The sequence below is a fragment of the Doryrhamphus excisus genome, linkage group LG5 (assembly GCF_037039965.1).
Source record: "Doryrhamphus excisus strain RoL-2023G ecotype Guam linkage group LG5, RoL_Dexc_Guam_v1.1, whole genome shotgun sequence".
Classification (NCBI taxonomy): Eukaryota; Metazoa; Chordata; class Actinopteri; order Syngnathiformes; family Syngnathidae; genus Doryrhamphus; species Doryrhamphus excisus.
Window position 1 is genome coordinate 12,558,230 of NC_136361.1, and position 18,680 is coordinate 12,576,909.

Below are 18,680 nucleotides of genomic sequence, written 5' to 3' on the forward strand. Positions count from 1 at the left end.
CCTCCATTAACGCCACCGGGCTCTCTGCCTCAGGGGAGGGGGCGTGCAGGGGGCACACTGAGGCGGCCATTAGAGGCAGGAAGCTGGCAGAAGCGGCATCATGGGAGACACGCCAGAGCATTAGGACAAGGGAACTGATGCACACTTACACTCCCAAAAGAACACATTACACTTTTATTCCCTTCACCTTTGACTCTTTGGCAACATACATGCCCCCTTTTTTGGTGCACACATTAGAGGGCAATTATTATTGATAAAGAAATCTTTCACACCGCAAGCATCACTAAAATTCCAACATGGGTGTTATGACTAAACAAATCACCTTCAAAAACAACAGCATCGGTCCAAGCTGATGTTGTACACATCAGAATTTCTTGAACTGCCCACCAGGGTACAAGTAAAGTTTTTTTCAATTGAAAAAAAACTAAGCTGTCACAACACAACAATCTGGACAACATGCTAACTACAGGTACATGTTCATTTCTTAAACATTTTATGAGTTGAAAGATTATAAATTACAACCAAAATTTGTGGATATTATTGGCTATTGGCATCATGGGACTAGTTTTAGCTGGTAGCATTAGCACACTCTCCTGAGCTGAGAATATTAGCTGCGAGCCTCAGAGGGCTAATGCTTGCTAGCATTGTGTAGTTAATACTAGCTTTCATTAGCTTGCTTTTCTGACTGGGTTAACATTAGCCGAAGTCAGCGAAGTTTTTGGAGGCTGCCATCTTGTGTAACTACTGACTTGTCCGTGTTGCCCTTTGACAGCCCCTGCCGCCATCTTTATTAAGCTGAAGTAGTAACAGGTGAGTCTTCATCAGCATCATAGTTGTCTCATTCAAAGAAAGGACCTACGAAATACAATATTTGTTTGATAGTTAGCTATTTTATAGTCCTGAATGGTCTCAGCCTTTTTGATACGTTCTAAAAAGACGGGGCTGGATGGCGAGAGGGCGGGTCCGCCCTACCGGGGGGTCGAGAGCAGGTGGGTCGGTCAGCATCCAGTGATCTAATGATGGGCCGGCTTCAGAAGTCTTTGCACGGTGCCAATTAACTCTGACATGGGGGGGCTGCAGTTGATGGACATGTCTATTATTAGACGCCGCGCCGCAAAGAAATCAAAGGAAGCAAAGTCCTGAAGGAAGTGGCGATGGTGGTGTTGCTTTCTTATTATTATTCTGAAGGGACGACAAAAGAAAGCAGAATAAAAGTTGCTTCAAAGACATCAATGAAGGTGTCCCCCTCCTTATGCCCTGATGGGGCCGCCTACCATCAAGCAGGAGGCGGGGCTTGTTGATTGAGCTCCATTTCAAACGTTTTCCACCTAGAAAATTCTCCCAGAATAATTAGTGAACTGCCCACTGATTTTAATTAGATTTCTGCTGCTTTCTTATAAAGATATTGTTGTATAAATAGCTGATAAAAGTAAGCTTTATTATCTTTATAAAAGCACAATGAAGAAAAAACAGTGAGCAGCACACACGAACCATAGTGTATGAGCGTGGAGGCAGACTTTTTTCACTGAATCGCTTTGCTGTCATGTGACCACCTTTTTAATCATCTTCATGTGTGCTGACCTCCTCATGATGGAAGTACGGATTAGCATGCACTAAATGAAATGCTAATAAGGACATCATCAAGTCTGGGATCTCATCCTGAAAGTCAAGACAAGAAGATGTTTAAAGAAGTTGTCCTGCTGCATGCTAACATGTTCGTGAAGAGCAAATTTTTATGTTAAATACCATCTAATGTGGCTGCACGGCGGATGAGTGGTTAGTGTGCAGGCCACTCAGCTAGGAGACCTGAGTTGAAGTCAACCCTTGGCCATCTCTGTGTGGAGTTTGCATGTTCTCCCCGTGCATGTGTGGGTTTTCTCTGGGGACTCCGGCTTCCACCCACATTCCAAAAACATGCTAGGTGAATTGTTCATAGGTATGAATGTGAGTGTGAATGGTTGTTTGTCTATATGTGCCCTGTTATTGGCTGGCGACCAGTCCAGGGTGTACCCCGCCTCTCGCCCAAAGACAGCTGGGATAGGCTCCAGCACCCCCGCGATCCTTGTGAGGATAAGCGGTAGAAAAGCAATGAATGAACCATCAAACGCTGCTGCACAACCAAAATGCAGCAACAAAAACAAATATTCAGCTTAAAGGGGAACGGCACTTTAAAAAAAAAATGTCCATCATTCACAATCTTTGTGTGAAAATGAACACATACAGTGCATCCGGAAAGTATTCACAGCGCTTCACTTTTTCTACATTTTGTCATGTTACAGCCTCATTCCAAACTGTATTAAATTAATCTCTTACCTCAAAATTCTACACAAAATACTCCATTATGACAATGTGAAAAAAGGTTTTTTTTGACATGTTTTGAATTTATTAAAAATAGAAAACAAAAAAAACACATTTACATAAGTATTCACAGCCTTTGCCATGAAGCTCAAAATTGAGCTCAGGTGCATCTTTTTTCCACTGATCATCCTTGAGATCTTTCTACAGCTTAATTGGAGTCCACCTGCAGAAAATTCAGTTGATTGGACATGATTTGGAAATATAATAACTGTCTATATAAGGTCCCACAGTTGACTGTGCATGTCAGAGCACAAACACCAAGCATGAAGTCAAAAGAACTGTCTGTAGACCTGCGAGACAGGATTGTCTTGAGGCACAAATCTGGGGAAGGATACAGAAACATTTCTGCTGCTTTGAAGGTCCCAATGAGCACAGTGGCCTCCATTATTCGTAAATGGAAGACGTTTGGAACCACCAGGACTCTTCCTAGAGCTGGCCGGCCTTCTAAACTGAGCGATCGGGGAAGAAGGGCCTTAGTCAGGGAGGTGACCAAGGCCCCGATGGTCACTCTGTCAGAGCTCCAGCGTTCCTCTGTGGAGAGAGGAGAGCCTTCCAGAAGGACAACCATCTCTGCAGCAATCCACCAATCAGGCCTGTATGGTAGAGTGGCCAGACAAAAGCCATCAGACCAGAGAATTTTGTTTCTCATGGTCTGAGAGTCATTCAGGTGCTTTTTGGCAAATTCCAGAAGGGCTGCCATGTTCCTTTTACTAAGGAGTGGCTTTCGTGGCTTTCGCTTTTCGAAAAACCTTTTTTCAGATTGTCATAATGGAGTATTTTGTGTAGAATTTTGAGGTAAGAGATTAATTTAATTCAGTTTGGAATGAGGCTGTAACATGACAAAATGTAGAAAAAGTGAAGCGCTGTGAATACTTTCCGGATGCACTGTATTTCTTTCCCTTTTCTGTGAATTATTACAAGACAAAAGAAGTTAATTTGAGCTAGCAAACAATGCTGTCATTGGGATACACATATTTTGACTATGAAACCCTCTAAAAAGAACCCTCTCACAACATTGCACTACCAAAACGTATTTCTTTCTGCATTGATAGACGTACTAATGCTAGTTTTGTCAACAACAACAGCAGCGACAACACTTACGATGTCACCTCTCCTTCGGGTGGCTGTGTCTTCCAGCACAAGACGTGTGCTCCAGTCCTCAAACGAGCATCTTGTTGAGTCTTTGTCGCGAAATTGAGAGTGTGCCGTTTCCCTTTAACACAAATCATATACACATATTGTATTGTTGGGGCTTTTTAGGGGGCACACCCCTAGAAATTAGGAAGTACAATATACACTATGTTGTAAAATTACTCTTTGTTCTCATGAGCTTTATTTTTAGGCTTTAAAGGTTTGCCCTTGCATCCTTCAGCCAAAGGAAAACAGTCAACAACAACATTGATTGAACGTTGACTACTTTAGATAGTTGAACAGAAGAGGTTTTCTATGTCATTACAATTTTAGCAAACTAGCTATGTGTGCCCAAACCCCATTTTCATAGTAATATATTTTCCTTTCCTATTTCGACTATAGTTTCCCCTCTTACGCCTACATATGTCGGGATTTTACAATATTGTCTGCCATTTGGTTCTCTGTTCCACTACCTGCCACTTTTTCCTGATTTAATTCTTTAATACTTTTAATATAAAGCGATTTTTAAAGCTTTGGTTCTCTAGGGAACCACAGTGAGAGCCATTATCCACAAATGGTGGAAACATGGAATAGTGGTGAACCCTCCCAATAGTGGCCTTGCCAACCAAAATGACCCCAAGAGCACAGTACTTGGTTAATTAGTTAATTTTTAAAGAAATAAGTAAATTTTTATCTTTCTGATTATGAAATTATATTAAACTGGAAATTGACTGCCACCCTACCATAAATGGGTCTCGAGATGTGTAGGACCCTTCCCTTCCCAGGTGACTAGTTGTCTGGCAAACTGCAGTTTGAAGTGATTGCCTGAGTGGATTTACACTTTACTTTACTTTTGTTTAATGTTTTTCTTAAAAGCCAAAATAACATCTTAACAATGCTCTTCAAGTTCCTTCAACTTGTGCAGCTAAAGGTGTTTATAAAAATAAATCTTGATTGTGAATCAAAGGGTCGTATATTCTGCTAAAAGTGTTTAGGGGCAAATATCAGGGCATTATCTTCTCTTCTCATGTATGTGAGCATGTTTTGTGTCTGCATGTTTCACCACTGGAGGAGGATTAAAGTTAGCCTAATCTCCTCCTCCTCCTTCTCCTCAATCCTGTTGAGATGCTGCGGCCTCCCTGCAGCTGCCAGGTTGTGTTCCGCTTTATTCATGAGCAAGAGGGACGAGGTGGCAGCTGTTTGTTTACGCGTTCCCACGACTCGCTGCCAATTAAGCATCTTCATTCCGTCAGCCGCTTGTCTGCTCCGATTAGGAGCTCCTGAGCAGACGGGAGCAGAGCGAGAGGCCTCCTTGTGTCCTCGTCTTCTCCTCCAGGAACTTGTCTTTCACACAGCTCCTCTGAAAAGTGGAACATCCTCCCAGCTTACATGACCCTTGAGCAGTCAAGACAAGATCTAAAGTGAAGCCTTTGAATAAGAAATTAGCACTAGCTTAATATTTGGAAGATTTAATTGATAAGAAAAAATGCAGACATTATTTTTTAAACATAATTAGTAATTTCATAGAATAAACACATTCAAATCATCATTTTTCAATCAACTTATTATTCTTTAAGTCTTCAAAAATTTGATATTAACCAATACAGTATTAAGTTTCCTGGACATGCAGTACCACAAGCTGCCGCTAGATGCTGGACCATAAACGGTGTCTGGCTTTCTTCCAGGTCTCATTAAATCCGTGTGTTAAGTGCATGCTGCACCTTTAGAACAACTATTTATTTAAATTTTATGTTCTTGTATTATGAATTATGCATGTGTGTTAATATAATACTTGACAGAGGAGTTTGCTTCAGGTCATTTCGGCTTATGTGTTTTTATCCCAGCACACATGCGTCTTCTTACACTCCCAGCTATGAACATGCAGTATGTCATAATTCTATGCATTTGTTTGCTTAAGTTAATGGTCAGGACTGAAACAAACACAAAAACTCTATGTGAGCCCCCCCCCCCCCCCCTTCCCAAAAGGATGTTTACTGTGTTTTCTACTTTAGCGTTTTTGCTATTGATCTGCAAATATGTTCAACTCACATTATGAAAGATAACACACCACTAAATGAGATTTAAGTCATGATGTAATCTGTCTCCTTTGCCACTGTCTTTCTTCGCATAAGACGGTCACCACAACGCTTCATGTTTGGAGGAACACATTGGGGAAGACCCGTCTCTGTTCCCTGTATACAAAGCAAGGCAGTTTGGTGGACTTTGGTGTGGAAGAACTCGAAAAAGTCCTGATAAATGGACACATTCCAATGAACAGTAGAAACCACGAGAGCTGCATGCAAGAACACCACATATTCTTCACGTCTCACTTCTTGGGGGTGTCTGAGTACTTTTTTGGGTTTGAGCTCGTTGTTGACAGATCTTCTTAATTCATCTTTGGTGCGTCCTCTGGTGGATTTATTGTTTCCCAGTGAAGATTCACAGTTGTTAGATTTTGCATCCATAAGTTTGTCGCGCCAACATCTCCGGAATGATGACTTGTTTGTAAAGGCATTAACATGAGAAAGCACCTCAGACTCGGCGCACTTATTTGACCTCTGACCTCTCCTTTATGCCGACCAGACAGCAAATTGCAGCAGCGGTCGCGGTGGCTTTCTCGTGCTCTTGCATGGATGGGGAATGGGGGGTGAGGGGACTTTGTTTTTTTTTTTTTTTAGTCAAGTCATTTAATAGCAAAGTCAATTCCCATGCATCCCCCCCTTCTCCTAGCACACAACATCACACACGCTCCCACACTCCCAACCAGACATGCTGAAGAATCCCCCCCCTTTTCCCCGCCCCTTGTCTGCGTTTTAATGAAGAGAGGGTAACCCATGAAGAAACATTATTGGGCGGACCACTTTGCATGTGAGGCTTAATCCCATAGAGCTGCAGCGGGATGGCAAACATATGCGGCATATTACGGCCGCATCGCATTGACGGCGCTATCAATGCCGTCCTCTGTTTTACCATCAAAGCCTGGGAACGTCTTTGTGCTAGCCGCCCTATGCTAATGCCGCGTCTGCTTTCTGGCGACAACAATGTTCACGGCGCTCCAATATGTACGTAGTAACTCATGCTTCCCTGTGGCAAAAAACATAAAATACAGATTTGATTTCTTATCTTGCCACCAAAAAAATGTGCTTGCGGACGCTTTTTGGGTGTGAAGGAGCTTGATGAATATTACACACGTTAATGAGGTCATCAATCTATCACTCAGCTGAAGACAAATCTGCTTCCTGATTTAAGTCTCCTTCATGTTTTATTTCTTTGAAAGGCTTCTACCAAGCATGGATGGAGGATGTTTGAAATCACGTGCAGCCTGGAAGGGGGCACGAGTCCACGCCTTGTTGAACTTCCAAGACTAAAGTTGATATCTCAGTGTACGTCTCCATGACACGACATGGCAATGCCAACTTTCTCAAAGCACTTTCTCAAGTGATGACAATAACTTAAGTCGGGTAGAGCAGTTGTCTGCAGGTTGTGCAGGTTTGATCCTCCGTCCTCCTGTGACCATGTCAAAGTATCCTTGGACAAGATACTGAATCCACATGTTGCTGCTGTCAAAGTGCAATCATAGAAAGTGAAAATTAATAAATCACACAACCCCACTCAATATTCTTGTTGAAAAACATAAATAACACATGAACCATCAGTGGAAACCAAAACAGTAACCGATTGACGATTGGATTCTTCATCCATCCATTTTCTTCCGCTTATTCGGGACTGGGTGGCAGGGGCAGCAGTCTCAGTAGGGATGCCCAGACTTCCCAGTTCCCGGCCATCTCTTCCAGCTCCACCAGGAGGACACCAAGTTGTTCCCAGGCCAGCTGTGAGACATAATCCCTCCAGCGTGTCCTAGGTCTGCCCCAGGGCCTTCTCCTAGCTGGGCATGTTCAGAACACCTCACCAGGGAAGCATCCGGACTAGATGCCCTAACCACCTCAACTGGCTCCTCTCGATGTGACGGAGGAGTGGTTCTACTCTTTCAGTTGACTGAGCTCCTAATCCTATCTCTTAGGGTGAGTCCAGCCATCCTATGAAGGAAACTAATTTCAGCCGCTTGTATGCGCAACCTCTTTCTTTCAGTCACAATCTAAAGCTCATGACCATAGGTGAGAATGGGAACATACAGTGCATCCGGAAAGTATTCACAGTGCTTCACTTTTTCTACATTTTGTCATGTTACAGCCTCATTCCAAACTGAATTAAATTAATCTCTTACCTCAAAATTCTCCACAAAATACTCCATTATGACAATGTGAAAAAGGTTTTTTTTTTACTTTTTTTGAATTTATTAAAAATAGAAAACAAAAAAATCACCCCGATGGTCACTCTGTCAGAGCTCCAGCGTTCCTCTGTGGAGAGAGGAGAGCCTTCCAGAAGGACAACCATCTCTGCAGCAATCCACCAATCAGGCCTGTATGGTAGAGTGGCCAGACGAAAGCCATCAGACCAGAGAATTTTGTTTCTCATGGTCTGAGAGTCATTCAGGTGCTTTTTGGCAAATTCCAGACGGGCTGCCATGTTCCTTTTACTAAGGAGTGGCTTTCGTCTGGCCACTGGATTGCTGCAGAGATGGTTGTCCTTCTGGAAGGCTCTCCTCTCTTCACAGAGGAACGCTGGAGCTCTGACAGAGTGACCATCGGGGCCTTGGTCACCTCCCTGACTAAGGCCCTTCTTCCCCGATCGCTCAGTTTAGAAGGCCGGCCAGCTCTAGGAAGAGTCCTGGTGGTTCCAAACGTCTTCCATTTATGAATAATGGAGGCCACTGTGCTCATTGGGACCTTCAAAGCAGCAGAAATGTTTCTGTATCCTTCCCCAGTTTTGTGCCTCAAGACAATCCTGTCTCGCAGGTCTACAGACAGTTCTTTTGACTTCATGCTTGGTGTTTGTGCTCTGACATGCACAGTCAACTGTGGGACCTTATATAGACAGTTATTATATTTCCAAATCATGTCCAATCAACTGAATTTACTGCAGGTGGACTCCAATTAAGCTGTAGAAAGATCTCAAGGATGATCAGTGGAAAAAAGATGCACCTGAGCTCAATTTTGAGCTTCATGGCAAAGGCTGTGAATACTTATGTAAATGTGATTTTTTTTTTCTATTTTTAATCAATTCAAAACATGTCAAAAAAAACTTTTTTCACATTGTCATAATGGAGTATTTTGTGTAGAATTTTGAGGTAAGAGATTAATTTAATTCAGTTTGGAATGAGGCTGTAACATGACAAAATGTAGAAAAAGTGAAGCGCTGTGAATGCTTTCCGGATGCACTGTAGATCGCCCGGTACTGGGTCAGCTCTTCACCACGACCGATCTGCCTGTTGACCCCACGCTCAATACTTCCCTCACTGGTGATACTTGAACTCCTCCACCTGGGGCAGGACCTTATTGGATTCTGCATCAAAGCGGAAAATTGAGATCAGATGTAAAGTGTGCACATGCTTTTATGCACTCCCTACATTGTCTAAGCATGCTCCAGATTAGACTATAGATGGCCTTCTGGGGGGTTTCTTAAATCAGTCAGCCCCTGGACTGCTGACACATTCCAGTCTCATGATGCCCGGGTAGAGGGAACTTCGGCTGCCTCTCAGTGAGGCAGTCTGCATGTTCTCCCAGTCCATCATGTGTTTTTTCCCGGGTACTGTGGCTCCGTCCCACATCCCCAAAACAGTCATGTTCGGTAATTATAGATTATAGACTATTGAAAGTGAGTGCAAATGCTTGTGTTCTGTGATTGACCAATGACCAGTCCAGGGTGTCTGGGTGTCCAGGGTGCGTGATGAGATCAGGCTCCAACTCACCCGCCATCCTGAATAAGAGAAGGAATGAATGATTCCAGTTGTAAGGTCACATGGTCAGATCCAGAAAAAAAGGCTCTTTTCAGGCTGCCGCTTCTTTGCAGCTGTGAGTGTCTAATCACCAACACTGAATGGTGATTGCTCATTGTCCTGCAAGCAGAGGCTGGAGCTGGGCTGCCATCAGGAGGCTATCAAGATGTTCCATCCTGTGCTGTCACTCAGTCACAAGCATGGAGGTCAAATGAGAAGCTGGTCCCATGTTTGCCAAGCGAACTATTTGGCTGTACCTGTAGCAGCCTCCTGCATCGACAGTAATCCATAAATCTTTAAATTAATCGATTGTGGAGACATTCACCCGATATCACGAGAGAAGGAATTGGCTGCCAGAGAAAGGATTGTTCTACATGCTCCTGTGATCATGTTGAAGTATCCATGCCAAGATGCTGAACCCCCAGTTGCTCCTGATGCTGCATCATCAGTAGTTAAATGTGCTAACGGTGTCTAAGTGCTTTGAGAGTTTTGTAGGTGGAAAATGTGACTAATAATTCTATTTACTTCTCTGAGTTTGGACATATTTTGAAACTTTTTGAACAGATGTGTCATCGTTTTGCTTTGCATCTTTATTTTTTTATAATCTAAGTTGTCCAAATCTACAAACATTAACTTTAGAATGGAATGAAATGGTATTGTTTGTACACTCCATCAAATCATATTGAAATATGTTTTTAAAATGTATTGCGTTTAAATTGTATAGTAACCTGTGTATCTAGATTCAAATGGTCACAAAGAGATTTCCATCCCTACTTACATAGAGATTTAGTACCAGCCTTGACCCGCCATGATGGTGATTTTCATAGAGGAACAATGTCCACTCTGAGGTCCTCATCCCTTTGTGGGCTGCGTTCAGGTGTGAACAGCCGCGTAGGACGTCAAACGGTCGCTATGGCTACCATGTTGAAATGTCACTTCAGATCATGTGTGCTAATTGAAAGGCCGGAATCAAGCAGGGTGACCTTGAGGGTTTGACCTTCAGGGTTGCGAGTCGGTGTGTATAAAGCATGAGCAGACGGAAAAGGTGTGTACACAGAAGACAATTAATGAGTCATTAAAACCTGTCTCTCCTCATCCACCTCATTCTATTTCCCTTAACTGTTGGTGACGGTCCTGAACAGCAGGTGGCAGTAGTTGCAGTAGTTACTTCACCCAATACCTGAGAATTCATTCAGAATGCATTGTTGTTATTGTGCTTGTACAACTGTACTGTATTTTCACTGACTTATTTAGCTATATGAAATGATCCAAATATGAAAAGTATATCTCAGTATGATCAGTGGTGCCATAAAGGGCTCCTGACTGACATGGGCCCCAATAAATAGGTAGAATATATATTTTTTAATATATAGTCAGAATTTGGAATTTGGTAGTAACAGTTAAATAGTCACAGTGACCAAACTTCCATATTGACTGCACCACCCATATGAAATTAAATGGTTTGGTCCACCACAACAATGCTTAGCAGCCTGTGGACTGTCAAAAAAGAAAAGAGAAAAAAGTGACAGGCAAACAAAAAGGGTTTCAATATGTGAAAGCCAGTCTATTAGCTTAATGTCCATAATGAAATAAATTTTATAAATGTTAGCATATTGTTTTAGCCTACATCCCACTCCTTAATAACCAACATTCAATCAGCACAGCATGTAGCATGTTTTATTAAATACATTGTCACTGCTTCTTTCACCAGATTTAACAACAGATGAGTGAGTGACAGCCCTGTCTCCCCATATCGTTACTCCTACCAGTGAAGAAGGTGAGTAACACTGTGTTCAATGACATGTTACTTAGTATCATTGCAGGAAGTCTGTGGCAATTAAAAAGATGGCCTTTAGCACATTTGTAATGTTCTTTTGCATCAGATAGTGAATTGTATACTATAGTATATGCAGACTGTTGCATCGACATCTCACTAGCAGTAAATATTACACTGGTAGTATGGAACCATAAAAAGCAAACATTAGCAAACCTTTTCATAGAGCCCAGAATTCCTGGCGGCTTCCTTGAGTATGATACAGTATAGGATTGTTACATGAAAGCCTCCCTGACAATGTTTGATACACTTTGTTTTTGATACATTTTTCCGATCATAGACACTCACACACACACGCACACACACACTGGGGTAGGGCGAGTTGCCGTGTAATCCAATCAGAGCTACTGAATGAAGGGGGAAGGCAGGGGTCATGTGGATTAGGCTGTACAACAACTAACCTGAGGGGATCACATCCATGCACACCGCCGCTCCCAGGAACATTTGACACCCCCGCCCTCACCCCCTGCTTCATGTGCTGAATTGTACCCTACTCGTTTGAATAATCTCACTTTTTCTACTGCAAATGCACAACGTAGATCTAGTCTTTAAAAAGGAGTTGCCAAAAATCACATAACAATAACATGTACAGTATATTCCACAGAACTTCAAAGATAGGAATTTATTAGTAAACTCAACAGCATTTAAATATTTACTGACAATTGTTGGCCCAATAAAAACTATATTTTGGGAAATGTTGCAATCCATCAACCCCCCCCCCGAAACAAAGATAAGATTTGGACATCACCGACAGCAGCATTTTTCAAGCTGTTCATAAAGGTGTCATTGTGTCTTTCTGGTGTGCTTTTGGACTAAAGTCACTGCTAAAATGTGGGTGTGAGTGTGTGTCTGTGTGTTTGCATTGTGTCCAATGAAACATGGAAAAAGAGACAGGGAGTTCTGCCAGTGGAGATACACACGTGCTCATGTTGTTGCCAAGGCAACCAGGAGCTGCGCAGAGAGCTTCAGCATGGCACCGTGTGTGTGATATAAACAGGCAGAAAGAGTAAACAAGAGAGGACATAGTTGTTTGCTTTAGTTTGGGTTGCTTTGATGACCATTAAAAGTCACTTTCTGTCATGTAACCATAAACACATGCTGTGTCTCAAATGGCACACTTGCGTACTTACACTTCATTTGAGTACGGCAAAATGCAGTGCACTGCCTGGATGGTACACTTAAAACTGTTCAAAATGGTGAGTGTGCAGTGATGGGACGCTTTCCACCTGTCACGGGTGGCCGAGACCAAAAGACAGAATCCTACTTTGAGAAAATTCCCTTATTGCGGTCACATCTGGAAACAATTAGCTGTGATAAACGAGGGATTACTGTATTCCAATTGAGAGTCAGCATTACACTCAAATGTCATCAGAGGAATCCAAAACACATCCATTCTTTGTCATCATGACTTGCTCTATATTCATCCATCTTGGTCCATATGTGTGACGTCCTCTTAGACACCCAGCAGGCTGAGGTGGGGGTCAGAGTTCATCCAGTGGGCATGTTGTCTGACTTTGTGTGAGGCCACTAAAAAGACGTGACGACACACTTCCTGGCCTTTGACCCTCCTTTGTGGACAACCAAGAGAGGTGACGATTAGGAAGGGAGGTGGGTCAGCAGAGATGTTAAGAGGTGTTTTATGGGGTGACTAACATGGTCTGCTTGACCTCTGACCCCTTCTCCCCCAGCCTGGTCACAGAGGAAAAAACAAACATATGCAATCTATGTCACGCGGTGGTCTTTCAGTTCGTGAAATGTATTCGAACTTTGACTCTCTGGTCAAGATTAGCCACGCTAAGTGCAACCCCCCACCCCCCACCCATCATGAAGAAGGTCAAACAGTTTATCCAAGCTTGATCCTAAATTCCACATGAACGTGCTTCACTCAGCATCATGTCTCTTCTTTCTACACGGAATTGTTCGGCATTCTTGTTTGACCTTTGAACTAAGCCGCAGCAAAGGTAATTCACCCCGGAAATGTCATTAATCTCATTATATTTTATCACACATGCACATTGTTACTTGTTTTAGGAACAAGCTGTCAGATTGGGCCATCATTCTAAGGTCCCTATCAAACAAAAAGTCCTCAAACGAAATAATAAAAATGTTAACACAAATCACTTTTTCACTTTTTGAACATCAGACGTCACATTTACCTTGATTGAAGAGTTCATTGTTGAGATAGCTACGAGGCAGGACACCACCTTTGTGTTTGGCTGTGAGTTATTCCCTCAGTTCCATAGTGTTATTATATATTTTTATATATGTGTATATCACACACTTGCAACTTTCTTTGGCTCCATTGACAAAGTGACTGGTTTGCAACCAGAAGTCGCTGTCCGCCAGCTGCTAACAAGTTTTGTACTAAATATACGTTAAGAAAACAGTTATGCTTCATGCTTAGGACTTATGCTGTATATTAAAACCACAACAAAACATGCGGCATGTTGTACGCTACCTGGGAAATATATGTAACCCGAGACAAAATGTTTGCATACAAATAGAAAAGTAAGTGAGGCCTAAATTCTATAACAATGCAGAATATGTGTATTACTGTGGTTGCATACAGGGAGATGTTTTTAATATTTTGAACGTCTCATGTAGCTAAATGATGTGTCCATTGAATGCATCACGTCACATGACTTTAAAAGTCCCCGTGTGGTAGGCTTCCTGTCCAATATCAAGACAGCGGTGCTGATGCTACATGAGGAAGCGGGAGCACTCCGTCGCACTGTCGCCTTGAACTTGAACCCCCGGAGGTCCCTTTGACCTCGCCTCCTTTCCCGTGCTCCTCCATGCCCTCCACGGCGGTGGCGGCCTTTGTTGAGCTGTCGGCATTAGCTCGCCGTCCTCCCCACTGGGTGGTGGTTGTGGGGGGAAGGAGGGGGTGTCGTCTCTAGCCTCTTGGCCTTGTGAGGCTACACCCATCTGGTGTGAGGCAAACCCCACTGGGGAACGTTGTTGTTTCCCAGAGCATTAATCTCAGCCGGAGGCTTCATTCTCACATTTTGGGATGTGAGGTTGATTCCTTTATTTTTTTTATGGGGGGTGATGCTGAAGGTGACATTAACTTGGACTTCTGGATGTGGTTTATACCTTTACAGGCCAGTAAAAACACGTTAGCTTGTTCCACTCAAATGTTGCCGGGACTTAGAACGAGGCAAGGAGGGGTGCGTGAGGAAGAAGAGGAGGAAAAGGAGGAAAAGGAGGAGGATGGGAGTGATTTAATCCGCTAATTTTTCTCAGGTCTTTTGGCCGCTGACAGGCAAGCGTAATGGTCCTTCAAGTAATGGAATCAGCCACTCAAGCAACGCGCACGCTCGCCAGCGGCTGCACGCACACACACTGAAAGCACGCCTGCTTTGCATATGAATGACATCACCGTAAAGTTGTCTCGGGGAGGTTTTGGGCGGTTGTGGGGGCACGGCGACGGAGCGCCATGAAAGGGGAAACATTAGTCAAAACGCTTCCTGCTTGAGTCTCCCGCCGCGGCCCAACTACTTGACATTCCAGCACAGGAGCACGGTTGGCCCTCGGGGATGCCATTCTCTCTGATCTGGATGCGACTCGCCAGGCCTGAGCTTAATTTTACTCAGTTGAATCCACACATACAGTACAGTGGTGTGAAAGCGTGTTTGCCCTCTTCCGGATTTCTTACTTTTTTGCATGTTTGTCACACTTAAATGTTTCAGATCATCAAACACATTGAAATATTAGGCAATGACAACACAACTCAACACAAAATGCAGTTTTTAAATTAAATAAGACCTTCTAAAATGAAAAGGGAAACCACTTTTCTTTTTTACATTTTCCACATTATTCCCAATCCTTATGTGAAACATGAACACATTTCTTTCCCTTTTCTGTGCATTATAACATGAGAAGACAAGTTAATATGAGTTAAACTACATTGCTGTCATTGGGACACACCTATTTTGACACTGAAGCCCTCTAAAACAAAAACCTCTAATAACGTTGTATGGTTTGATATACATGCTGTGATCATGTATTAACACGTACACTGATGATAATATGTAATAGTTGCAGTATCTTGGCGTATTTTGATGATTTAAAACACTACCGAAACTTATTTCCTGGGGCGCATAGTTCTGTGAACAACAGCAGCATAGATGAAGCAACAACACTTATGATGTCCCCTATCCTTGGGATGGCTGTGTCTTCCAGCACAAGATGTGTGCTCCAGTCCTCAGGCAGAAAAATGCTGACGGCAAATGAACATCTTGTTGAGTCTTTGTAGCGAAATGGAGAGCTTGGTATCCACTCTTCCATCTGTGAATGACGCTGTGCTAGTCTGTGAGATAAAAATAGTTTTTGATGGTAGCTGCTACAATAATAATATCGCTGTAGCTTGGTTAATATACAAGTCAGTTATGTAAAAGGAACACTGTTGGCATATTTTCTTTTGTGAGGGCTTTAGCATCAAAATAGGTATTCCCCATGACATCCATTGCTAGCAAGCTCATATTAACCCGTTTTCTCGGGCTAGAATGCACAGGGATTGTAAATGATCAGCAAAATTTAAAAAAGTGCAATTCCCCTTAAGGGAGAAAAAAAATCCAACTGATTGCAAGTTATCACAAACACTTTATTGCAGTTGTTGCTGCTCAGGGTGGCCCAAGTAGTTTTTCACACTGGATTTTTTTCTCCCTTAATAATAAAAGATTCCCTTTAAAAAAACTGCATGGACTAATATTTACATTTGTTGAATGATCTGCAACATAGAAGTGTGACAAACATGCAAAAAAAAAAAAAGACATCAGGAAGGGGGCAAACACTCTTCCATGCCACTGTACACACTGCAGAGACCTTTTTGAATACATCACGGTGGTGATTGTGAAGAGAACTTCCTGTTCCTCATATTAAACTTCCTGCTTGTTTGACATTGATGACGCAACAGCAAACAATCAGGGCAACGCAAAGCTTCACTAAATGGCTTAAACAGACTTAATTATCAGCAAACGTGTAAGTGTTTTTAACATGATGAGTTATTTAGCCAGATTAGTTTTTTTAATATTATATGAAAGTGAATCGTATCGTGAAGCGTATCCTATGAAAAATTCATATCTGTAATGTTTATTTGATAACCTACTAATTTTTCTGAATTTTTTGTATTGTATTTATTTCATTCGATTTTTATTATTGGAATTATCATGACTATTCATTCAGCCATCCATCCATTTTCTACCGCTTATCCTCACGAGGGTCGCGGGGGTGCTGGAGCCTATCCCAGCTGTCTTCAGGCCAGAAGCGGGGTATACCCTGGACTGGTTGCCAGCCAATCACAGGGCGCATATAGACAAACAACCATTCACACTCACATTCATACCTATGGACAATTTGGAGTCGGCAATTAACCTAGCATGTTATTGGAATGTGGGAGGAAACCGGAGTACCCGGAGAAATGCACGGGGAGAGCATGCAAACTCCACACAGAGATGGAGAGGATGGAATTGAACTCAGGCCTCCTAGCTGTGTGGCCTGCGTGCTAACCACTCATCCATCATGACTATTATTAATGAGTATTAATTCTATATAAGTAGTAGTAGTACTGCTCTATTGTTACTTCTGCAATGCGTCTAATCATTCATTTCCTTAAAAATCATCCTGAGCAAAATGTTGGAATGCTTTCCCATATAAAAATATATGATCCTGCATTTAAAATGTATGTAAAGCATCACATTAAAATAACAAATATACACATTATTCAAACCCATTTTATTGCATATGTATCATTTCAGTAGCATGTTAGCGCTGGCTGCAGCGTTTAAAACATGAAGAGGTTGTGTTGCTTCATATCTGTGGGCACATCGTTTTATTAAAAATGTTTTTATGACTTAATACAGTACAATAGAGAGCATGTCAAAGTTATACTTTAAAATGAATGCATCCTTTGTCGGACCAACTATAGCTGTATTGTAGTAGTGGCACTGCTTGTCTGACATTTTGACATTTGACAAAACATTACCACATTTTCAGTTTGGAATGGGTACATGTCATTTTTCCACACTGTACAATGATAACCTGAAGGCACCACAATGTTTGTTTCCAAAGGGGAGGAGTGATGGTACAAATTGGAGTCAAAGCATCATTCACATCATCATCATTTGTTCATCATATTTGACCTCATCAGCGTCCACAGTGTGGTGGTGAGGAGGCAAGGAGACAAGGAGGCAGTGGAAGGATGCCCGCCGTCTCTTGGCCCTGACATCTCCTCACATGGTCTGTCCTAGCGACCAGCTTCCCTCCAAAAGCACAGAATAGCCCCCCAGGAAGACATTCCTGCATACCAATGGTGATTGTGAGGATCTTCTGAAAGGAGCAACAGCACCCGAGCAGCTTGGACGTGAACCAAAAACCGCCATTCGGACCCACGAAGCCCCTCCTCGGCCCTTGTGTGCTTGTCCATCAAAATCAAGATGGGCGGCTGTTTGGTTTTTGACGCAGGCAGGTCAGCCCTGTCGCCATCTTGGATTCCTGGATGCTGCGAGCGGCCATTTTGCGCTCCGCCGTCCAAGCCACTCCCACTGAGTCCGCGGTCGAGGACCTAAAAAGCCAACATGGCCGTCGGCTGTTTATTGGTCTTGATGTTAGTGTGTTCCTCCATGTTCTTAACGGTGGTGCTCTCTTCATTAAGGCTTGTAGTACTGCACTAATGCCTTCGCTTCTTGGCGCCGTGACAGAGAATCAGATTATGATGGCCGTCATGCTGCCAAGAAACATGGCGGCAGAGGGCGGGCAGGCTGGTGCTGGCTATGCGGATGCGGACGCCCTGGATGTAATGTAATTGCTGCCTGGCCTGGTTAATAAGGCCACTGTAATATTTGCAGCGAGCTGATGTTTATGTTCAACAAGCGGTGCCGCTGTAAACACAAGCTGGGGCGGCTTGTAAAGTGGCGGTGGGAGGGTGGGTGGTGTTAAAAAGCTTCCTCATTGAATTAGGCCACACTTCATAAAAGAGAAGGAGCACAGCTGTATAGTAAAGAAGTACATTTCATTTGTTTCATACTCTGGCAGCGCCCTCGTTTGCATGACATTGCTAATGAATTGTGTGTGCTGTGTGTGTGTGTGTGTGTGTGTGTGTGTGGAGGGGCATATGTGCACGGTAGCCATATGTGATGTCAGACAGCAAATCACACACCATGCTGCTACCGTGCACGTGAGCACGTTCTCGCTCTATGCGTGTTAGCTTGTGTTGAACATTTGCAGCATCGAAAACACATAAAATGCTGTTTTTTCAATTCTAATCAAATCTGTTTTACCTAACAGTTTGTTATAGAACCGTGTGAATTCTCCCAGCCAATCAGTGAAGAAAGATTAGCACAATAGGAAGGTATAATTAAATGCTATGTAAAAAACACATTGTACCAATACATCATTATAAATGTAATGACAATGATACATTTTGGAAAGAAATCACAAAAAATTGTAATACCTATAAAACTTCGAGAGCTTTAAATGTATTGTAATAATAATAACTTTACTTGATTATTTAATTTACAA

General features: G+C 42.7%; 1 long non-coding RNA gene across 1 annotated transcript in view; it reads left to right on the top strand.

Annotated features, from left to right (window-relative positions):
- The first annotated feature begins 514 nt into the window (after positions 1-514).
- The window catches only part of LOC131105477 (uncharacterized), a 41,525-nt gene continuing 23,359 nt past the window's right edge, over positions 515-18,680 (top strand). Inside the window, exons 1-2 of the long non-coding RNA XR_013627346.1 lie at positions 515-810; positions 11,037-11,102. This is a non-coding gene — a long non-coding RNA (uncharacterized LOC131105477). The remainder of the gene's footprint in view (positions 811-11,036; positions 11,103-18,680) is intronic.